General features: G+C 40.2%; 1 long non-coding RNA gene across 2 annotated transcripts in view; it reads left to right on the forward strand.

Annotated features, from left to right (window-relative positions):
* Positions 1 to 668: 668 nt before the first annotated feature.
* LOC118019182 overlaps positions 669 to 20099 on the forward strand; it is a 69061-nt gene continuing 49630 nt past the window's right edge. For both annotated transcript variants that reach the window (XR_004681609.1, XR_004681610.1), the window contains exon 1: positions 669 to 1497. This is a non-coding gene — a long non-coding RNA (uncharacterized LOC118019182). The remainder of the gene's footprint in view (positions 1498 to 20099) is intronic.

A 20099-nucleotide genomic window follows, 5' to 3' on the forward strand; every position in this document is an offset into this window, starting at 1 on the left:
CTCAAGGAAACAAACCCAGGTATCTCAGGTTATGTTATGGCCTTCTGTTGCATGTGCATACAACTTGACTTTTTTTTTTTTTAGATCACTTATCACAATTGTTATTCAAATGATTATTTGTGTCATTATTTGTTTAATGTCTGCTTTTACTATTAGCTCTAGTAGATTGGTACTATTGACAAATGGAGTTTTAGGCATTTGTAGTTGTTTCCCAGTAGAAAGATTTAGAGGCTGAATGAAATAAAAGGCTTTGGTTTTATACATATATATATATATATTTTTAAAGATTTTATTCATTTATTTGACAGAGAGATACACAGTGAGAGAGGGAACACAAGCAGGGGGAGTGGGAGAAGGAGAAGCAGGCTTCCCGCGGAGCAGGGAGCCCGACGTGGGGCTCGATCCCAGGACCCTGAGATCATGACCTGAGCCGAAGGCAGACGCTTAACGACTGAGCCACCCAGGCGCCCCTGGTTTTATATTTTTATGAAAGAAGAAAGGTATGAAAATGTAGCAATGATGTTGATTTCATAGAATGGGAAAATATGTTTATAAAGTAATGAAAAATGTGTTTAAATAAAGAGCTACAAAAACAAAGTTTAGGTATTTACATGTTCTAGATGACTTTTTAATTTTAACTTTAGTTTTGTAAAGATAACTAGAAAGGTTAAATTCTTGAATTGTGGATTGACCCATTAGGGGTAGCTAAGTGAGTTTTGATTTTCAAGACTCTCCTTAAGTGCCATAATATAAAAAGATTTTCTTGTTAAAGGGAGTATATCAAGGAAAGATGGCCACTCTAACTACAGCTGTTCCAAGTCAGATTCCCTGGGAAGAAAATTCTGAGATTAGCATGCAGAAAGTTTACTGGGGAGCATTCTTGGGTTAACACCTGTAGGGGAGTGAAGAATGCAGGATGGGGAAGAGGGAAAATGAAAGCTCTGATGTCAAAACCAGACCTCAGTTGACCCTACAAGGAATTCTGGATCTAAAATGACTGTGAGCCAAGGGGCTTGAGCTTTTATACCTTCTTTGACCAGTCACTGAATGCAAGTTGAAGTCCATTCCTTGTGCCACTCAGGTCCATTTGCCTTGTAGAAGTTCTAGAGATAGCTCTTTCAGGGTTTTGGTGGGCCTCTTTTCATGGGTAGAAACTTTCAAGAGGAAGGTTAGTAGAGTGAACCACAGCTCCCACTGTTGCAGCTGGACAGAGTCCAGCTCATGGTGGACCGTCCTGACAGTGTGGTTACTATTGTCCTATGGTCAGGCATTCCATTTCTACCAAGGCCCTGTAGCACACTAAGAGCTGTGTTTTTTGTTTTTTGAAGGGTGTCTAATTGTCCACTGCGAGTGGTGTGGCTTTCCTTCAGAATCCTAGGATTCTTCATTGTGATCCTCATATTGGAGTCGGTTGTAAACTCCATATAGCATCTCCTCCTGCCCCTTCACCGGATACCTGTAAAACCACAAGTTCTGCAGTGTCCTCTGGCCCAAGTGGTAAGACTCCTTGTACCATGACCTGGACCTGCTACACATGCTTTGGCAGCTCTGGGATGCACTGAAAGCTGGCAACCTTTCATGATTCCCGGTATATGGGTCAGAACAACAGTGCAAGTGTGGAATATGCTTTTTCCAGGCCTTCAAAAATGCCTTCCAGACATTTTGCTCTCTTCTTTGTGGTGGGAGGTAGGAGATGCAATTATTTCTTCTTTATTTTGAGAGGATGTCCTGGCATTCTTCCAGACTACTGGGCCTTCAACATTTTACTGACCGTTGCAGATCTCTTAGTCTCTGTAGGGTTTATCTTTACCCACCTGAGGCTTATGTTTATTACTAAAGCTTCCAACATACTGCTGCTTCTCAATATTCCAGCCCAATTTACTTATCATTGATATGACAGGCCAAATGTGATATTCTGCAGCATGCCCAGATGATCCAGGTCCCTTCGAATCACTTTACGATATAGGGCAAGAGAGTTAGCATAGCCCCCAGGGCAAGACTGTGAATGTTCACTGTTGTGAGAACTGCCTCTCACAGAGATGGGAAAGAATGCATAAGCCAGGTCAGTGGCTGCATACCATATGCCTGAGGCTGTGCTAATCTGTTCTAGCAAAGATACATACTTGGTACAGTAACTACAATTGAGACTGCTTGGTTGAGTTTGTGGTGGTCTATTGTTAAGCCTCCAGGATCCATCTGATTTTGCAGGAACCAGGCTTGCAAATTAAATAGAGAAATGGTTGGGACCACCCTCCTTAAGTCCTGTAGGTCTTTAAACATGGTACCAACTTCTGCCAGTTCTCTCAGGATGTAACGTTTTTTTGGTTTACTATTTTGGCTGGCCAAGAAACCAGTTTGGGGTTGCACCAACCACCACGAAAATTTCTTTCATTTAGAGGACCTATTGATAGGTCTATGAACCCAGTAGACCTTCTGTGAGTTGAACTTTTTTTTCTTTTTTTAAATTACTTGGTCTTCAGACACCCCCACTCTAATAGGTGGTTGTGAATGATGCCTTGGGTCCTTGGTATAAATGTCAACCTGGAGCCTGGATCCAAAAATCTTCAAAATATTTGATAATACCCTGTACCTGGCTTAGGTTCAGAAATTGGGCAAGGGATTGGGACTTTTTTTTTTTTTAATTTTATTGTTATGTTAATCACCATACATTACATCATTAATTTTTGAAGTAGTGTTCCATGATTCATTGTTTGTGTATAACACCCAGTGCTCCATGCAGAGCGTGCCCTCTTTAATACCCATCACCAGGCTAACCCATCCTCCCATCCCCCTCCCCTCAAGAACCCTCAGTTTGTTTTTCAGAGTCCATCATCTCTCATGGCTGGGATTGAGACTTTTTACATGCCATCAGCCTCCCAATCACCTGTCTGATTTTTTGTTTGTTTTTTTGATTGTACAGATTGAGTAGTACCTTTCTTGGTGGCTCATTTATCTTGCCCCTAGCAATATTGTGTTCTAATAATCATGTCTATTGTGAGTCTGTGGGTCATCAAACCCTCCAGGCTGCCATTCCAATCTTGCTGCTGTGTCCACCTTACTTTTGATGATTATCTTCCACCACCTGGCCTTTATTATTTTGGTGTCTTATCATCCCATCTGCTATCAAGGGGTCTGGTTTTATAATGGAATCTCTTACTGTCAGCCCTGGTCAACAAAGGGCAGCCCCTATTGAGGCACTCAACATCAAGTTGTCTATTGCTATTATTCTTAGCAATGGGGTCAATGAGTGCATCAGTCTTGGGAGTGGTGTGGGGAGGACTGTGGCATCTCCGTTGCACACCATGGTCTTCACTACAACAGCCTTTCATTTACCATGTGGTGTCCTTCTCTGCCCTCCACCTCTTACAGTCTGAGTGCAAACTTGAACCAGATGATTAAAAAGTTGTTATCCTGCTGATTTCTTTCTGAAAATTATCCTGAAATGTTAAAAATATACCAATCTAAGTTGTATCCTTATAACGTAAATACCCTAAGTGCTTAAGGACAATTGGACCTGCCAAGTGATTTTTTTTTAAAGATTTTATTTATTTATTTGAGAGAGTGAGAACAAGTGAGAGAGAGAGCACAGGCAGGGGAGAGGGCTGAGGGATGGGGAGAAGCAGGCTTCCCCCTGAGCAGGGAGCCTGACACAGGGCTCAATCCCAGAACCCTGGGATCATGACCTGAACTAAGGGCAGATGCTTAACTGTGTTAACCAGGCGCCCCACTGCCAAGTGATTTTATATGCTTGGCAAACATGAGGCACCAAAGAATTGTTTGTTGTGTAAGTAGGTGAACAAATGATTAAGTGCCTGCTGTTTACCTGTGGTCTCTCACACCTTTAACCACCATGATTGATGAAGAGCTGAAATTCAATTCAGAAATCATCCAAATAGAGTTATTTGATTTTCAGCTCTTCCCCAACTTAGAATAGAAACATGGAAAGAGAACTGAATTTGGACTCAGTAGGCTTGGATACATACTTTGATTATATTACTCACAAGCTGTGGGAACTGGGGCAAATGACTTCCATGAGTTTTGGTCCCTTTATCCATATATTCAGTATAATAATCCTGTCTTCCTCACAGCTTTCTTATGAGAGTTAAGCTGAAATATTAGTAGCTAAAACATTGACAACTATAAAACATTATGCAGACATGGGGTATTTATTATTATTTCTTCTTCTTCTTGTTACCACCAGTATTAGTAGTTCCTTTGCCAGTCATCAGAAGAAGCAAGAGTGTGTCAGGGAACACTAAAATAGGTAAAACTGGAAGAAGAAAATGAGCAGGGAGTTTGCACAAGTTAAGGACAAACTGTGAATCATAAAATATCAGCATGCAAATGTATATTCCTGGCAAATGGTTTTGGGGCCATTTGTTACGTCTTAGGCACTGTACTAGTAATAAAATAAAAGAATGACCAAATTCCTGATTAGTTGGTTAAACACATGGTTATAATATTTATTTCTGTGTTAAATTGAAATCTTTCACAGCATTTTTTATATCTTTATTATTTGCAACTTGGTTTCTCTCAAGCATCATATGATGAGGCCTATTGTCAAAAGGGTGTTTATCTGGTGTTGATTTTTATCAATCTCATTTAATTGTTCAGAGCTGAGTGTCCCATGCCTATGTTATGGTGCATTATTTCTTTAAACCACATGATTAAGGTTATGGATTTGGGTATCACTGAATGTAAAATACCTTCATCGGGGAGGAACTGTTTTTTTTTTTTTTTAAGATTTTATTTATTTATTTGAGACAGAGAGAATGAGAGAGAGAGAGCACATGAGAGGGGGAGGGCCAGAGGGAGAAGCAGACTCCCTGCTGAGCAGGGAGCCCGATGCGGGACTCGATCTTGGGACTCCAGGATCATGACCTGAGCCGAAGGCAGTCGCTTAACCAACTGAGCCACCCAGGCACCCCGTGGGGAGGAACTGTTTTATATCCTCACACAAAGACCTTATGCCATGCAATAGCAAGTAACAATAAAAATCATTGTTCCAAAAATACGTTTTTGACCCTACAGCATAGATGGCCACTGAATGGTCAGTATTCCAAATGTTTTCTTATTATCTTGTGAGTGTTCAAATCCAACTCATTTAAACTGTTAGTTATGTGATGGAGCTATAAAGAAAACCTTCTAGTGTGTGTGTGTGTGTGTGTGTATAAATCATTCATTACCATGTGTCTGGATTACTAAAAGAGAATTTCTAGAGTCACCTTTTCTGTCCTTGCCCATGTTCCCCCGTTTTGCTCTGAGACGCAGAAATCAGGTAGGGGGACAGACCTATTCGGATCGAGTTACATGATGGCAAGCTCACATCAGCCACAGAAATACATCAGCAACATATCTATTTTCTCAATTTAAATTCCTTTAACCTAAAATGCTCACTGATGGGGCTTGAACTCACAATCCCTAGATCAAGAGTTGTGTGCTATACTGACTGAGTCAGCCAGTTGCCCCCCTTTTTTCTTGCTTCTGGTAGGGGGAAATAAAATCTATACACACACAAAAATAAATAAATAAATAAAAATAAAATGCTCACTGCAAAAGGAATGTGTTCAGCGGAATTCAGGTTCATCACCTACCATGAACACACACACCAGGAGAGACTCTCAAAAACCGGAAATAAATGTTCCTATCCTCAGGACCTTAAAAACCTAGTAAATGACTGATAAATAACGGCAAAGGATGGCAGGGTGATGAGTGCCTCAGAGGGAGTTTCAACTAGCTGTTAGGTTTAAGCAGGAAGGAGATATTAATTTAAACTGTGTGTGGTGGGGTTGGGGTGATGGGGGAAAATTTCTCAGAGGAGGTAGAGTTTGGGAGAAACCCAGAGAGGCATCCTTAACCTTTTCTTGTGCTTATGGACCCATTCTCAGAATAATGTTTTGAAATCTATTAAATAAGACACAAAAGATTATAATGGAAACCAATTTTATTGAAAACACATTTGTTGAAATATCAAAAAAAATTGTGAAATCATAATAAGCACACTTCTTTCTAAAGGTATTAAATAAAAATTTCCAGTTGTAGATCTAATAACCATTGTAATTTTGAAGTAGTGATGAGCATAAGTGATAATTCAAGATATTTGCAGTGACTGTAATGTGATATGGATATATCTGACTTCTATTTGTGACAAAGCCACATGGACTTCTAGTGTTTCTGTAGTTTGTTCCCTAAATTCATAATAGAAAGAAATGCTACATTTCAGTTTGGAGTTAGTGAAATTCAAGATGTAGTTTTTCTTTAATCTAAGTCCATAAATCCCCATAATTTGATCTCTGGCCCCTTTGAGGATCCAGGGTACAAGTTAACAAATGTTGGCTTAGAAATATGAGTAAGACTGGGCGTCTGGGTGGCTCAATCAGTTAAGCATCTGACTCTTGATTTCATTGACTCAGGTCATGATCTCTTGGTCCTGGGATCAAGCCCCAGGTGGGGACCTGAGCTCAGCTGCTTATCTCCCTCTCCCTCTGCCCCTCCCCCTGCTCATGCACTCATGTGCGCTCTCTCTCAAATAAATAAATAAATCTTAAAAAAAAATATGAGTAAGATATTGACAGGGACATGGAGAAAGAGGAAAGAAGTGAGAGACAGAGGACTTTCCAGGTAGAACAACCTGAGCAAAGACCTGGGGGACAGGACACAGAGGGGGTTTGAAGCGTGTGTGTGGTGCGCGCCCAATGTGGGGAAGGATGAGACAATGATGGATGGACAGGAAGAGGAGAGACTGCTGGGGGCTTGGGGTACCAGTCATAGGTTGTATCAGTGCGGAGCCATCAGTGATGTTTTAAGCAGAGAACTGATGAGAGTCTATGTTTTAGGGAAGTAATTTGCAGCATAATGGGAGTTGGGTTAAAAACACTGCAAACAGGAAAACTTCTAGTAGTTTATCGCATTGGTTAGGAGAAATATATTGAGAGCTTGAAGTAATTCAGTAGAAGTGGCAAAGAGAAGACCCAAGCAAGAGAGAGAGAGAGAGAGAGGATGGGCGGATTGAAAGGACTTGGCGACTGAATGAAGAGGGTAGATAATAGAGTGGAGAGAAAAGCTGACTCTCAGTGTTTACCTTGTCATACAGGGGAAATGAACCCAAGTAGAGGGCACAGCAAGATGGGTCAATCTGTGGCAAAGGAACAAAAGTTCTTTTTGGGTATACTGAAACTCGAGGTATTCATGGGCTACTTATGTGGAAATAAATGTTCAGCTGGCTGTTGGAGATGTGAGTCTAGAACTTGGAGAAAAGTTCAGGGCTGGAGATGTAGATGTGGTAATCATCAGAAAAACAGCTGAAATCAGAGGATGGAAAGAAATTGCCAAAGGAGACTAAGGGTGCTGAAGACCGACTCTCATGTGACTTCTCAGGCTGTGCAGAGCAAGTTCCAAGAATTGCTTAGCAGTTTTGCATATTTAGTTCTTGCTTCTTCAATTCCACAATGTGAAAAATGTACCTGTTAGGTCTCAGATATTCTACTTCCTCCAAGATCAATAAGTCATTGGCCTGCTTTCAGGGAATTAATATTTCTGGTAGAGAAGTTGACATATGGACAAACAAATACGACTTAGGAGAAGAAGTGCAATAACCACACTATGTACATAATACAGGGATGACAGAGAGATGAGTGATTAACTACCACTGGGGTGAAGGATAAGGACAGCTCCTTAAAGAAGGTGATGTCTGATCTGGGTTTTGAGGGATGAATAGTAGTTTGCCAGGTGGGAAAGGCATTTTAAGTAGTGGGAATGGAATGTGCAGGAGCTTGACGTGCTCAAGGAACTGCCTTCCTCCCATTGTTTCTTGTGATCAATCTTCTCCTGTGTCCTACAACAAGACTTGAATATTTACAAGATTTGAAGTCTCTGTGACTAGCTGCTCTCTTTCTCTTAAACTTTAAGAAGAACCCTCAAATTCAGTCATGAAACTTTGCTTTATGCTTAATCGAAGTCTTTCAGTTGAAATTTAGCTCCACTTTTTTTTTCTTTTAAATATGGAAATAAGTCAGCAATCTTCCTTTGTTTAAAAAAAAAAAAATTGGTCTGTAAAGTATCCAGTGAGGGCAAAATTAAAAATAAGGCCATGTTTCATGGAACATAATTTTATCCAAAGTTTTCTGTGCCCCAGCTTTTTTTTTTTTGTCCTTTCATAGAAATTAAGGCCATGTCAGAATGTGTTTAACTGAAGCACGTCAGCACTGCTCATGATATGTCCCAGCTGGGTAAGCTGAGTTTCAAGGTAGAGCCACCGAGTGGTATTTGTTTCATAGACGTTTAATTTTAAAATATGAGAAATCCCATCAAAAAATCATAAAACATTGTATTATTTTTACTACTTTATATCTTTATACTATTATATCAAGACAAGTTTTTTCCTCCAACTCTTTCTTGGGCTCCATACCTTCTGGAGCCCTGGCACATATCTACTGATGATGACAAAAGATATTCTTTGGAAAAATAAACAAATCAGAAAGACTCTATATGCATAACAAGGGAGTTCTGTTTTAATGTGCAATCAAATACAAGAGAGATTTGTCTTTTACATATTTAATTCTGAGCTTGGACGAGGAATGATTATTTTCCTTCATCTTCTCAATTATCCTGGAACTGCAAGAGCCATACCCAGCTCTGGTAGAGAGAATACTGGATGGAACCACACTTGACTGAAAACCCACGTCCAAGGTTAAGAGGAAAAAGCCAGGACACTGTACTGAAGGGTCAGGCATAAATGGAAGGTGAAGACAGAGGGACACCAGTGAGGAGGGACTCAATTATAGACTGAGAGGAGGAAAATGAGTTTTGCAACAAAACTTCTAGACTTGATGTACACACCTGTCTATCTTAAAAGATATATAAATTGTACATATTACCATATGTCAGGCATTTACTTGTTTAGGAGAGACCAGTTCACACAAATGCCAATACTTAGAAGGTATACAGGAGTGGAGTAAATAGCTAATATTTAAGAACAAGGGTTCCCTTGCTTTTGTACTGTCTCACACATATTACAGGGCTTGGGGAGGATGAAATAGACTTCTCCTGGGGACTCTCTTTCCAGAGATGCAGGGATGACCTAGAAACGGATCTTACTGAGTCCCCTTGTCTGAAATGCTTAATGAGTGGTTCCCACTTTACTAGATCCAGCCAAAGTCTGGTCGAGCTTATAACTGTCTCGAGTCTTGAACTGATTGATTAAATAATCAAACATTTAGTGGAGTTATGCAACATTCTCCATGTCCCATGTCCAGTATAGGGGGTGGGGGAACAAGGGTGGGAATAAACAGAACCTTTCCTTGAGGAGTTGAGGGGTATTCAACATGTAAGTGATATCCACGACCCTTCTACCCACTGCAAACATGAAAAAAAAAAAAAAAGTCATAAAGTCCTTAGGAGGTAACGTTTAGCAGTGATTGGCTTTTTACTAGTGGGATATGTATTAAAAAGCCTCAGATAAGTTTAAAAATTCCAGTATGAATCTTCCTAAGGCCTAGACTTGGCTCATATCTGCTCTCTGGTCCCTAAGTTCTATTAAACAGCCTTTTCTTTGCCTATTGGATTTCCTCCGGCTATTAGGAATCTGATCTTTCTGGGAGACAGTGACAGCTACAAATTTAGTTTGAATCATTTATTTCCCCCTCTCTACACCAATACCACCGGAAGGAACTGTATTCATCCCCTACTTGTTGGCAGGGATAGCAGTGAACATACGTACTTTTTTGACCTTCATTTCCAGGCCCAGGATGGGGCTTCCTACATCCAGTTAGTCCTTGCTCTAATCTGCCTTACCCACTGCCAAGGTTTTCTTTAAAGTTAGATCCAATTAGGCTATTCACAGGTTCTCCTATGGGGAATGATCTAAAGTCCTTAGCATGGCCTCTGTGCTTTCTACAGTCTATCTTTCCAGCCTCATCTCCTTGTCCAGTGGCCACTCTGGGATCCTTGTGGTTTTCTGAGTGCTTTTATGATCTTTATGTTTGGTCTTTCTGTCTCCTCCCCTCCACCCCCCCAACTGGAACAGGCTTCCCCTCTTAGGCTATTAAATATATCAGGATGTTAAAATCCGACTCATCTTTTAGGACTGGATTTAAATATCACAAATATTTGGGAAGAGCTTTCATTACTTCTTTTCTTGGTATGAATAGGTTTTTTCTCTGGGCTTTCATAGCATTTTATTTATATCTTCCGTAACATTCAGGTTGTATGCATTAAACCAAATAGTATAAAGCACAGTGTTTGCCACAATGAAAGTATTCAGTAAATATTAGCAATTAGTTTTACTTATTACATAATGTCTAAGAGAAACATTTCTGTATATGTGTAAGTAGTATATAAGTCCTCCACTTGTCCATAAGCTCTTTAAGAATAAAAAAAGACAGTAACTTACTCATTTTAGTGCTAAGAATCTTAGATCTGTGCCTTGTTACCTAGGAGAAATGCAAAAGTATTTGTTGAATGCTTACTGAATGAATATTGCCAGAATCTAGAAGAAAAGTATAGAGTGGAATAGCTTTTGACCCTGCTATGTGTCAAGTCATTCTGTTGGGCTTTATATACTTTACCTTATTCAATCCTTAAAACCACCCTGTGAAACATACTGATCTCTCTTTACACAGGAAGAAATTGAGACTCAGGGGATTTAAATAATATACCCTAAGTCAACAGCCAGCAAGAAGAGAAGCTAGAATTTGAGGCCATTGTATTTCTGACTCCAGCTCCCAGATTCTTGCTCCCATGTTACTCTGGCACTCAGTGATATCACATTGTCCCTAAGGGGGCTAATCCGTGGATGCCAAAATCGCTTTTAGCAAAGATTACTAATCCAGTGCTTAGAAAGATTAAAGGCAATTAAAAAAGAAATTCATCATCCCAACCCAAAGTTAAGTTTCTAGATTTTTTTTCAGAGATGTCTCCACTCCCTTCGAAACATGTCTTTGGAATGGACCATAAAATAGTATTTAAATTGTAAATTCCCATGGGAACAAATCGACCATTTATTTATTTATTTTTTAAAGATTTTATTTATTTGAGAGAGAGAGAGAGCACATGAGAGGGGGTAGGGTCAGAGGGTGAAGCAGACTCCCTGCCGAGCAGGGAGCCCGATGCAGGACTCGATCCAGGGACTTCAGGATCATGACCTGAGCCGAAGGCAGTCACTTAACCAGCTGAGACACCCAGGTGCCTAAATCGACCATTTAGATAGTAACATGAATGAGTGTGTTGTCAGAGGACTCTAGATGTGTATAAATCCTTTAATTACCATTTCCAATGCTAATGTATATACTTTAATTAGAGGTATGTAGTAGGCTTCTTTGTTAAAACAAAACAAAACAAAAAAACCCCCAAAAAACTAGAACCATATGGATGTTGCCTCATTTTCTTTTTTTTTTTTAAAGATTTTATTTACTTATTTGACAGATACAGAGACAACGAGAGCAGGAACACAAGCAGGGGGAGTGGGAGAGGGAGAAGCAGGCTTCCCGCTGAGCAGGGAGCCCGATGTGGGACTCAATCCCAGGACTCTGGGATCATGACCTGAGCCAAAGACAGCCACTTAACGACTGAGCCACCCAGGCGCCCCATGTTGCCTCATTTTCATCTGAGCTCTTCCAGGGACTATAAACCTTAAAATGATGGTGGAGCCCAGCACTTTTCCATCTGCCCAGAAAGGTGAGAACAATAAGTCTTTATGGAAAAGCTGAATATACATAAGAGAAGTGTAACCCTAAATTGCTCTTTGCTTCCACATGCCTTTGCCCCACTTTGCTTTGACTAATTACATAATCTGCAAAGTAGGAAAGCAAGTGATTGTTACCTATCTTAGGGATGACATGGTTTGTAGTAGGGATGCTTTGTTAGGAAGCAGCTTCCAATTTGCCTTGAATGTGGAACTAAAAGCAATGGGAGCTTCCTGAGAGAGAACTGTTGAGAAGCCCAGGGGGAAGGGAGAGTGGAAAGGATTCAATTATGGTGATGGATTAGGCTCTGGGTTTGAATTTTGGTCTGCCATTTAACAGCTCTGTAGTTGGCCTGCAGCAAGGTTTGAGCCTCTCCAAAGCTCGGTTTTCTCATCTCTAAAATGGGAATAATAACGCCTTCTTTGCCAGGTGGATGTGAGATTTAGAGATAATGTGTGTCAAGTGCCCGGTACCTAGGAGGCATGTGAGAAATATCTGACACCGTTATGATGGATTTTATTTTGTATGGAAAGAGCTTGTCTTCCAGCAGGGTGAGAGGTCCAGAAAAGAATCAGAATGCAGGACAAATCTGATTCATGCGGATGATAAGTCTCTTGGTGCCTTTTTCTTGTTTCTTTGCCCTCCTCATGGCCCTCTGCAGGTTACATTAATGTTCCAAACTCACCCTTATCCGTTCCTCTCTTTTGTCTTTTCCTTCTCATTCTTTTAGACAAAAGAAACTGGCAGAGCTAGTCAGACCAAGTAGTTACAGGCGGGCTTTGTTTGGAAGTCAAAAATTGCTTCTCTTTCTTTTGCCCTACCCGACTTTCCTCCTTTGGTCTTTTGCTCTGTGCATGTCAGTAATAAAATGTATTGTGAGACAGATCAGCAAATGCATCACCTTGACACTTCGGTGGGTGAAGCATAGATTTGAATAATGGACTTAGCTGAAATGTCTTTCTGGGGGTGTCTCGTTCTGTTTTTCACAAAACAATTGCTGTATCAGAGAACAACTGGTAGACACCTCCCCCAAATTGAGTATAATTCTCATAGATGTGGACTAAGGAAGCTATTTTCCCGAGGGATTCATTAGATTTTGATTAGCCTCCAATACATTTGTTCTGAACAACATGGAGGATTTCCCCCAGGCCAGGCTGGGGTTGCCGGCTGTGACAGAGATGGACATTTAATTTGTTTGTGATTGGCTTGTCAGGGCTGGACATTCGTCATTTGAGATTTCTTCTTTACTCCTTTCCCCCAAATCTGCTCCTAACAAGGGAAATCTTAAAACCAAGGCAGATTAAAAATTGATGATATGGAGGGTGTTCTGGGTTGTTTTCAATTTTATTTTACTTAGTGAAAATCATAATTTTGGGGCCAGCGATTAAAATCCCCGACTATGCTACAGGCAAAGCTCACATTGCTCACAAAACACCCCAGCAATCTCATCCCATTTTTTAGGGAAGATTTAATAGCAGGCCTGTTCAGTGAGGCACATACAAGTTCATTACCTTTATAAAACACTCTACAGGAATTTTACTGGTGTCCAAGGCAGTGCAGCTAGTGGTTTCCAGCTACACATTTCTACAAAAGAATAAAAGACAACCTGTGATTCATCAGTCTTACACAATTCACAGCACTCACCATAGCACATACCCTCCCCAATGTCCATCACCCAGCCACCCCATCCCTCCCACCCCCACCACTCCAGCAACCCTCAGTTTGTTTCCTGAGATTAAGAATTCCTCATATCAGTGAGATCATATGATACATGTCTTTCTCTGATTGACTTATTTCACTCAGCATAATACCCTCTAGTTCCATCCACGTCATTGCAAATGGCAAGATTTCGTTAAAAAAAAAAAAAAATTAAAAAAGACAACCTGTCCTGGGTTCGCCTGGCTTTTTGGTTCTTTTTTGCTTCCTTGATGATTTCCTAAATTCAATTATAGGTAGACGCTGATTCTTGTAATCATTTGTATTAGTTAGCAACCTGCTCCTACTGTGGTATTCCACTGTCCTCGTGGTGAGAGTTGTTTTAAGAATGTTATTGTCTAAACCGGAATCTAATCCCATAAGCTTGGTTCATGCAACATTTCAGCTGAGATACAGACATAGGTTCTGACTTTCATGTTGTTGTACAGAAGGTCAACTGAGGTTGGTGTTACTCAAACTTAATTTCTCCAAGACAGACTGGCAGGAGCAAAGCTGGATGTTTGTTTTAATGTTCTCTCTGGCCTTCAGCTTGAGTCTTTGGTAATCGCGTGTCAGATATTTATTTGATGAAGTATTGCAGTTTTGATATCCATATCCTTTTTATTTTATTTTTTAAGAATATTATTATTATTGTTATTTAGCAAACTCTATGCCTAATGTGGGGCTTAAACTCACGACCCCAAGATCAAGAGTCGCATGTGCTACTGATTGGGCCAGCCAGGTGCCTTCAATATCCATAGTCTTAACCTCCAATCTCCATCGTCCAACACCTGTGATTCAGTTTGGAGCTCTTTTTGTGGACGTGGCTTGATGGAGGTTCACCTAATGTACTCTGGGCCTGGAAACTTGAAATGGCCACTCTCTCCCCCTGCCTGCTGTCCCAGCATCTGTGCCCCTTGGTTCTGAGCTCTGTGTGGAAATGTTCTGAGTTGTAATACTTCTCTTAATTTCAGCTTTCATATTACGTTGGTCCAGTTAGGACAGAGGTACCATATTAAATAAATAAAGTTTTAATCTTGCTTGTTTGGAGAAGTTGGCTCTGTGTGGCTATCCATATAGAACATCAGTGGCCAATATTTGGCTCCATCACCAACCACGTGAGTGCTCGCAGGGCCTGTGGATTTGTATTACATACTCCAAGGTCTGAAGAAGCCAATTTGGTTCCAGCCTCAGTCTTCAAGAGAAGGGTTTGGCCAAGTTAACAGAATGTGCGATACATTGTAAGCACGCATCACAAAGAACACCCACTGACACACTGAAATGAATGCACAAGGATGTTATGGTGAGCCCATGTGTGTTTTTGCTTCATAAGCAGTTGCCGTCATGGTGTAGTGGAAGGAACATTTTGCCTACAGAAGGAAGTTTCTAGGCATGGTTTTTCCACTAACGAGGTGTGACCTTGCGTAAGTCATTTAATCTTTCTTAAACGTTGGTAAGATGTCTGTCAAGGAGCAAGTCTCACTCGATTTCAAAGGTTCCTTCTAGCTCCAAAAATTCCTATGATTCTCGTAAAGGGATGTTTTATTTGATTGTGACATTTCATTTGGCACCTAATTCTGTACAGATGTCTTCACTCAGAGTATTTTGGTTCTTGTAGATTGAATCCATGGGATTTATCATTCTATTAATGTACCTTGTAGTAAAGTGCATGCTTGTGTATCTACCTGCTCTCACTTTTATAATATATATTACATCTTTTTAATGGACATCAGGAGAAATGCCAGTGGGTCTAAATGAAATATTACTATTGTTGCATTCATTCTTACCAACTCTGTCAGGCTAGATGAATTAAATAAGGAACAGTGTATGCTACTAAAACCACATTTACCATATACTCAAGTGTCTGCATACAGCATAAATACAGATATTGAATATACTTAGGGTTTTCTTTACCAAGAACCAGAAAAGTTCCTACGTTGAAAATAAATTGAAAATCAAATGGATGATTTGATTGTTAAACATGAGGCTGAGCTATTGTTACAGCACCCATTGTCTGGGGCAGACAGCATAGCTGGAGACTTCTCAGTTCCTTTTGTCCTCTACCTGGCGATTGAGCAGGTGAGAGGGGGCGAGGTAGATGTGAGAGATACAGGTTATAAGATTATGAATAGTGGTAAGAAGGGTGAACTGAGGATCAAGAAGCCTGGGGGGACTCCTGAGGACAGAAAAACCAGGGATCTTTGATCTGCAGCTCTGTATATCCTTCAGAACATTTGATTTTTTTCCCCTTCTCTCTTTGTCCACCCCCCCCAACCCCCCAGCCAGTTGTCCAGACAACTTCTCATCTTATTTCTTCTCTATAAAGACAGTATAGTCGTTTTTGGAAATCTCACTTTAGCATGCATGCTTCCAGATTTGAATAGAAAATTCACCCCAGGGAGAATTCACCAGGGAGAATTCTACCTTGACATCTTTCCACAGGAAGAAGATGAAAGGGCTCAGGAGCCAAGGGCCAGAGAGGAGAGCACAGCGTGGATCTCCAATTTGGGCGAGTGACACTTAAAGTTTGCAGTTGCAGCTCTTGTCCTAGATTGCCACTTGAAAAATGATGTAGTGATGTCAGAATGTTCTGTTTTGCTTTGCTTTTTAACTTTTTAAAGAAGTTGCAAAATAATTTATAGAGAATAAAGTATTCAGCTCTTAAGTGTGCAGCTCTGTGATTACACACACACACACACACACACACACTCCTTGTAATGATTATTAGATAAAGATTTAGAATATCATCAGCACCCAGAGGCTACCATGTGACTCTTCCCAGCATATACATTCACTGAGGTGTATTTCTCAATCTCTTGCAAACACCGTTCAAAGGAGGCTTATATTTGCTTGACAGATATTGCTAAGAAAAATATACCCCCATAGCTTCCTTTGAAGAATCAAAATTCAAGCCCTAGAAAACTTATTTGGCTAGCATTGTAAGTGTGGGTATTAGCTGCTCCCTATTTCCAGATAGTTCCAAGGGCAACTATTGGCATGATCTACAGGTATCTTTTTACTGAGGGTCATTGCAAGCCACAGTAGGATTCCAGCAGGCTCATTTACAATCATACTCATCTTCAGTAGTGATCTCTGTGGCTTCCTGTGTAATGAGGTGATTTATCATGGTATGTCAGCCATAGAGAGTTCAGTATAAATGAATTTGGTCTCTTAAAAAAAAGGTATTTATATCTAAACACGTCTACAATAATCTGACATTGCCCTTTAAAGGTATGCACATATTATGTGATTTGCATATGAAGAAACCAGGCATTACTCTTACTTGAGTGACTGTCAGCTTCAACAGCTGCACCTGGTAGTCCCCAGGTCTGTCATTGTTTCCATGATAGAGCTCATTTTTCAAGGGTTAATAACATAGACCTTAACATTCACTTTGGGTTGAAACTTGGCAACCACTACGAGTGTACAGCCGAAGGAGCTGATTTTAAACAAAAATGGCTTAAATTGATTTACCCTTTTCAAATTAGAGTATGTCACAATAATGGTACTTTGCATCAGTTCTAATGGTTTACATTTATTTAATGTTAAAATTTGTAAGCTATTATTCCCAGGTAGTGATTTGGGGGATGCCAGCCATAGGACAAGTTAAGTAGAGATTGGTTTCCATTTCCATTGAGAACTCCAAAAGAACTTTGCAAATTTTGACTATTTTTCTTTTGTAATATCATTGCTGTTTTAAAAGAAGAAATGTTATTGCCCTTACCTTTAATAGAGGAGAGCAGTTGTGGGAGTAAGTGCAATTTGAAAAGAAAGGTGGAAATAAAACGTTGGAAATCACATTTAGTGGTATAGCACCCTGATCTCATAATAGATTCCTCTCAGCTCAGCACCTCTGAGTGGTGTTTGAACTGGGCTAAGCTGGGGTGTGTGCAGTTGCTCATGGTGTTTAGTTTTTCAGTTTAAAAAACTTCACATAGATACAAAAAAAAAGAAAGGAATATTTGTATTCCCACAGTCATACAAATTTTTGCTACTCTGTTCAAATGTGCATGTCTTTTTACATACATTTGTTAAAAGTATGAACTCTTCCATCCTCCTTACTGAGCCAACAGAAGTTAAAACTCCACATTCATTTCTCTCTTTTTAAAATTACTTAGATGTCAGCATACTTGTATATTTAATGTATAGTCACATTCTAAAGAAAAATGCTGCTGGGCTATTTCTATACTAAAGCCATCTTTTCAATGAGAGAAGTGGACTAATGAGGAGATTGTACTGTCCATTTTGAACTTTGATCAATTTTTGACTAAGCGTGATACAGGCAGAAATTTGGAGATGAGGGTCTCACATATATTAGACAGTGAGACTGAGTTATCAGGTGTCAAAAGAAGCAACTTCATTCTTGTATTGTACAAAGGCATGGCTAGGGAATAAGAAAAGCTTTAAAGTGGTTAGTATTACAGAATGGTCTGTAATAAATTAAAGACACGAGGCTGGAGGAATATAGTCTAGATATAGCAAAGTTCAGAGGGAATGGCATTTGCCATGGAGCCAGGCATTTTTGGCTTCGAATTGTTTGACCATTTGCTCGGTCATTTGTGCAACCTCGAGCATGCTAACCATCCCTGCTGATACTCAGCAAAGTTTTAACAGTGGCTGTCTTCCAGCATTTTGGTGAGAATTAAAAATAATGTATGTAAAGTATTTGTCACATAGTAGTTGCTCAACAAATGGTGTTCTTATGATGGTATAATTGTAAGGATTTAAAAAATGAACTTACAAGTCATGGAGAGCTTCTGCCAGTCATATCACCTTATTCTGCGAGGTCCCAGGGTACACATATCTACAACCTTCTTGGTGGCAACTGCTTCAGAAATCGTCCTAATTTCTCTATGTGACTCTCACACCCAGGAAAAGATACTTTACACCTATAAAATGGTCAAGGGGGACAATGCTGCCCAAAGAAGTATCTAGGGTATCTAGACAGATGGCACTTAGCCAAGCAATCTGATCTTTTCTATGAGAAGTTTAAATTCTAGTACTAGGTAATAAGGCAAGAAAGTGGTAAAAGCAGAAAGACATACAGAAGAGAAGGCAATAAGCACTTACGGGCTAGAAAGAAGAGAAGAGAGCAACCACAATACGGTGAGAGTAAGTAAGTTGCTGCAAAAGCAGTAAAACAAAAAGCTGGGTCACTGTAATGGAGGAACACTTGAGCCATGAGCCATAGACAAATCTTCTGGAGGAGAAACTCTATGAGCAGCAGTAGAGTGTTCCTATGAATAATCCTCCTAGAGTTGCTATTGTACTTAAAATGATATTTCCGTTCTCCCACAAGCCTGGTTCTATGTTGCCTTTATAGGACTTCCTGTCAGTTATGTTACACCAAAACCCCTTTAACTGAGGTAATTTGAGTGTATCATCCATAAAGCCCAATAAATACATTGTTTGATCTATAGATCAAAGTCCACTTAGAGAAAGGACCCAGGTATTTTCCCTAGAGTCCAAGTAAAGTCATGGATGTGTGAAGCAGTGTGGTATTTGGAGAAATTGTGAAAGATTTAGTGTTCCTAGACCATAAAATGTGAGTCAGGGAGAGGGGAGAGATGAAGCTGGGGAGGTCAGCAGGGGCAAGCTCTTTGAGGCAAAGTAAGAAATGTGAAGGAGCCTGCAAAATATCTTATAGCTGAGGGAGCCATTAAGGGATTTCTGAGAAGGGAAATGATATGATTAGATTTATTTATTTTTTTTTAGGCAGAAAAAAAAGGTTGTTTTGTGGAAGATCATTTGAAGGTGACAAGGCTAACTAAAGGGAGACAGATGGAGAAACTACTAAGTAGACTAGCTTCTGATTACCAGGGCTTTAAATAAGGAAGCGGCAGTGGGAATGGGGAGGAGGATATGGTATTCAATAAAGTTTTCATTAAGTCAGAAATACTTGGTTAATGTAGAGAATGAAGTGGGGAGTCAAGGATGACTCCTAAGTTTCTAGTTTGGGCACCTCAGGGGATTGTGGTGATATCAGTGTAGAAAGAGACTACAGGAGGAAGAGATGGATTTGGGAGAAGATGGTACCCGCCATTTTGGACGTGCTGTTTACGATGTCTACATGACATCTCGGTAGAGTTGTTTAGGAGGCAGTTATATGTATAATATGAAATTCAGGGGAGAAATCAGTGCTGGGGACAGAGAACACATCCCTTTTATGTGGTAGTTGGAATCACAAAGGTGGAAGAGATTAAGGAAGGGTAGAGGAGGAATAGCATTCAGAAGGGGATGCAACACCATTGAAAGGGTAGGCAGAGGAGGGATAGTCATGTCAAAAGGAGAGAAGGAATAGTCAGAGTGGAATAAAGAAAGTCAGGAGATGATGGTAGAATTGCTGTTAAGAGAGGGTAGAGCTCACTAAAGAGGCAGTAATTATCAGCATAATTCAGTGTTTGGGTGAACACAGAAAGGTGACTCCTGAAACAAGGGCAGTTCAGTAGGAAGGAGGGGTTGGAAGACACTGCAATGGAGCTCTCACTGGAAATAAATGGATACTGCTGTTTTGACAAGTTTAGCTGGAGATATGGTGGGGAGAAGAGAGAGGCTGGGGCCGTAGCTAAGGGAGATCCGGGGACAAGGGAGAAATGGGATCGAAGTAGATGTTTTTTGTTTTTTTTGTTTCAAATAATGGGAGAAACTTGAAGATGTTTATAGGCAAAAGAGGAGACAGTAGGGAGAGAGGAGCTTAACTTGAGATATAAGTGAGGGAGAGTT

Source organism: Mirounga leonina, unplaced genomic scaffold (genome assembly GCF_011800145.1).
Source record: "Mirounga leonina isolate KUSES-001 unplaced genomic scaffold, KU_Mleo_1.0 Mir_173, whole genome shotgun sequence".
NCBI classification, from domain to species: domain Eukaryota; kingdom Metazoa; phylum Chordata; class Mammalia; order Carnivora; family Phocidae; genus Mirounga; species Mirounga leonina.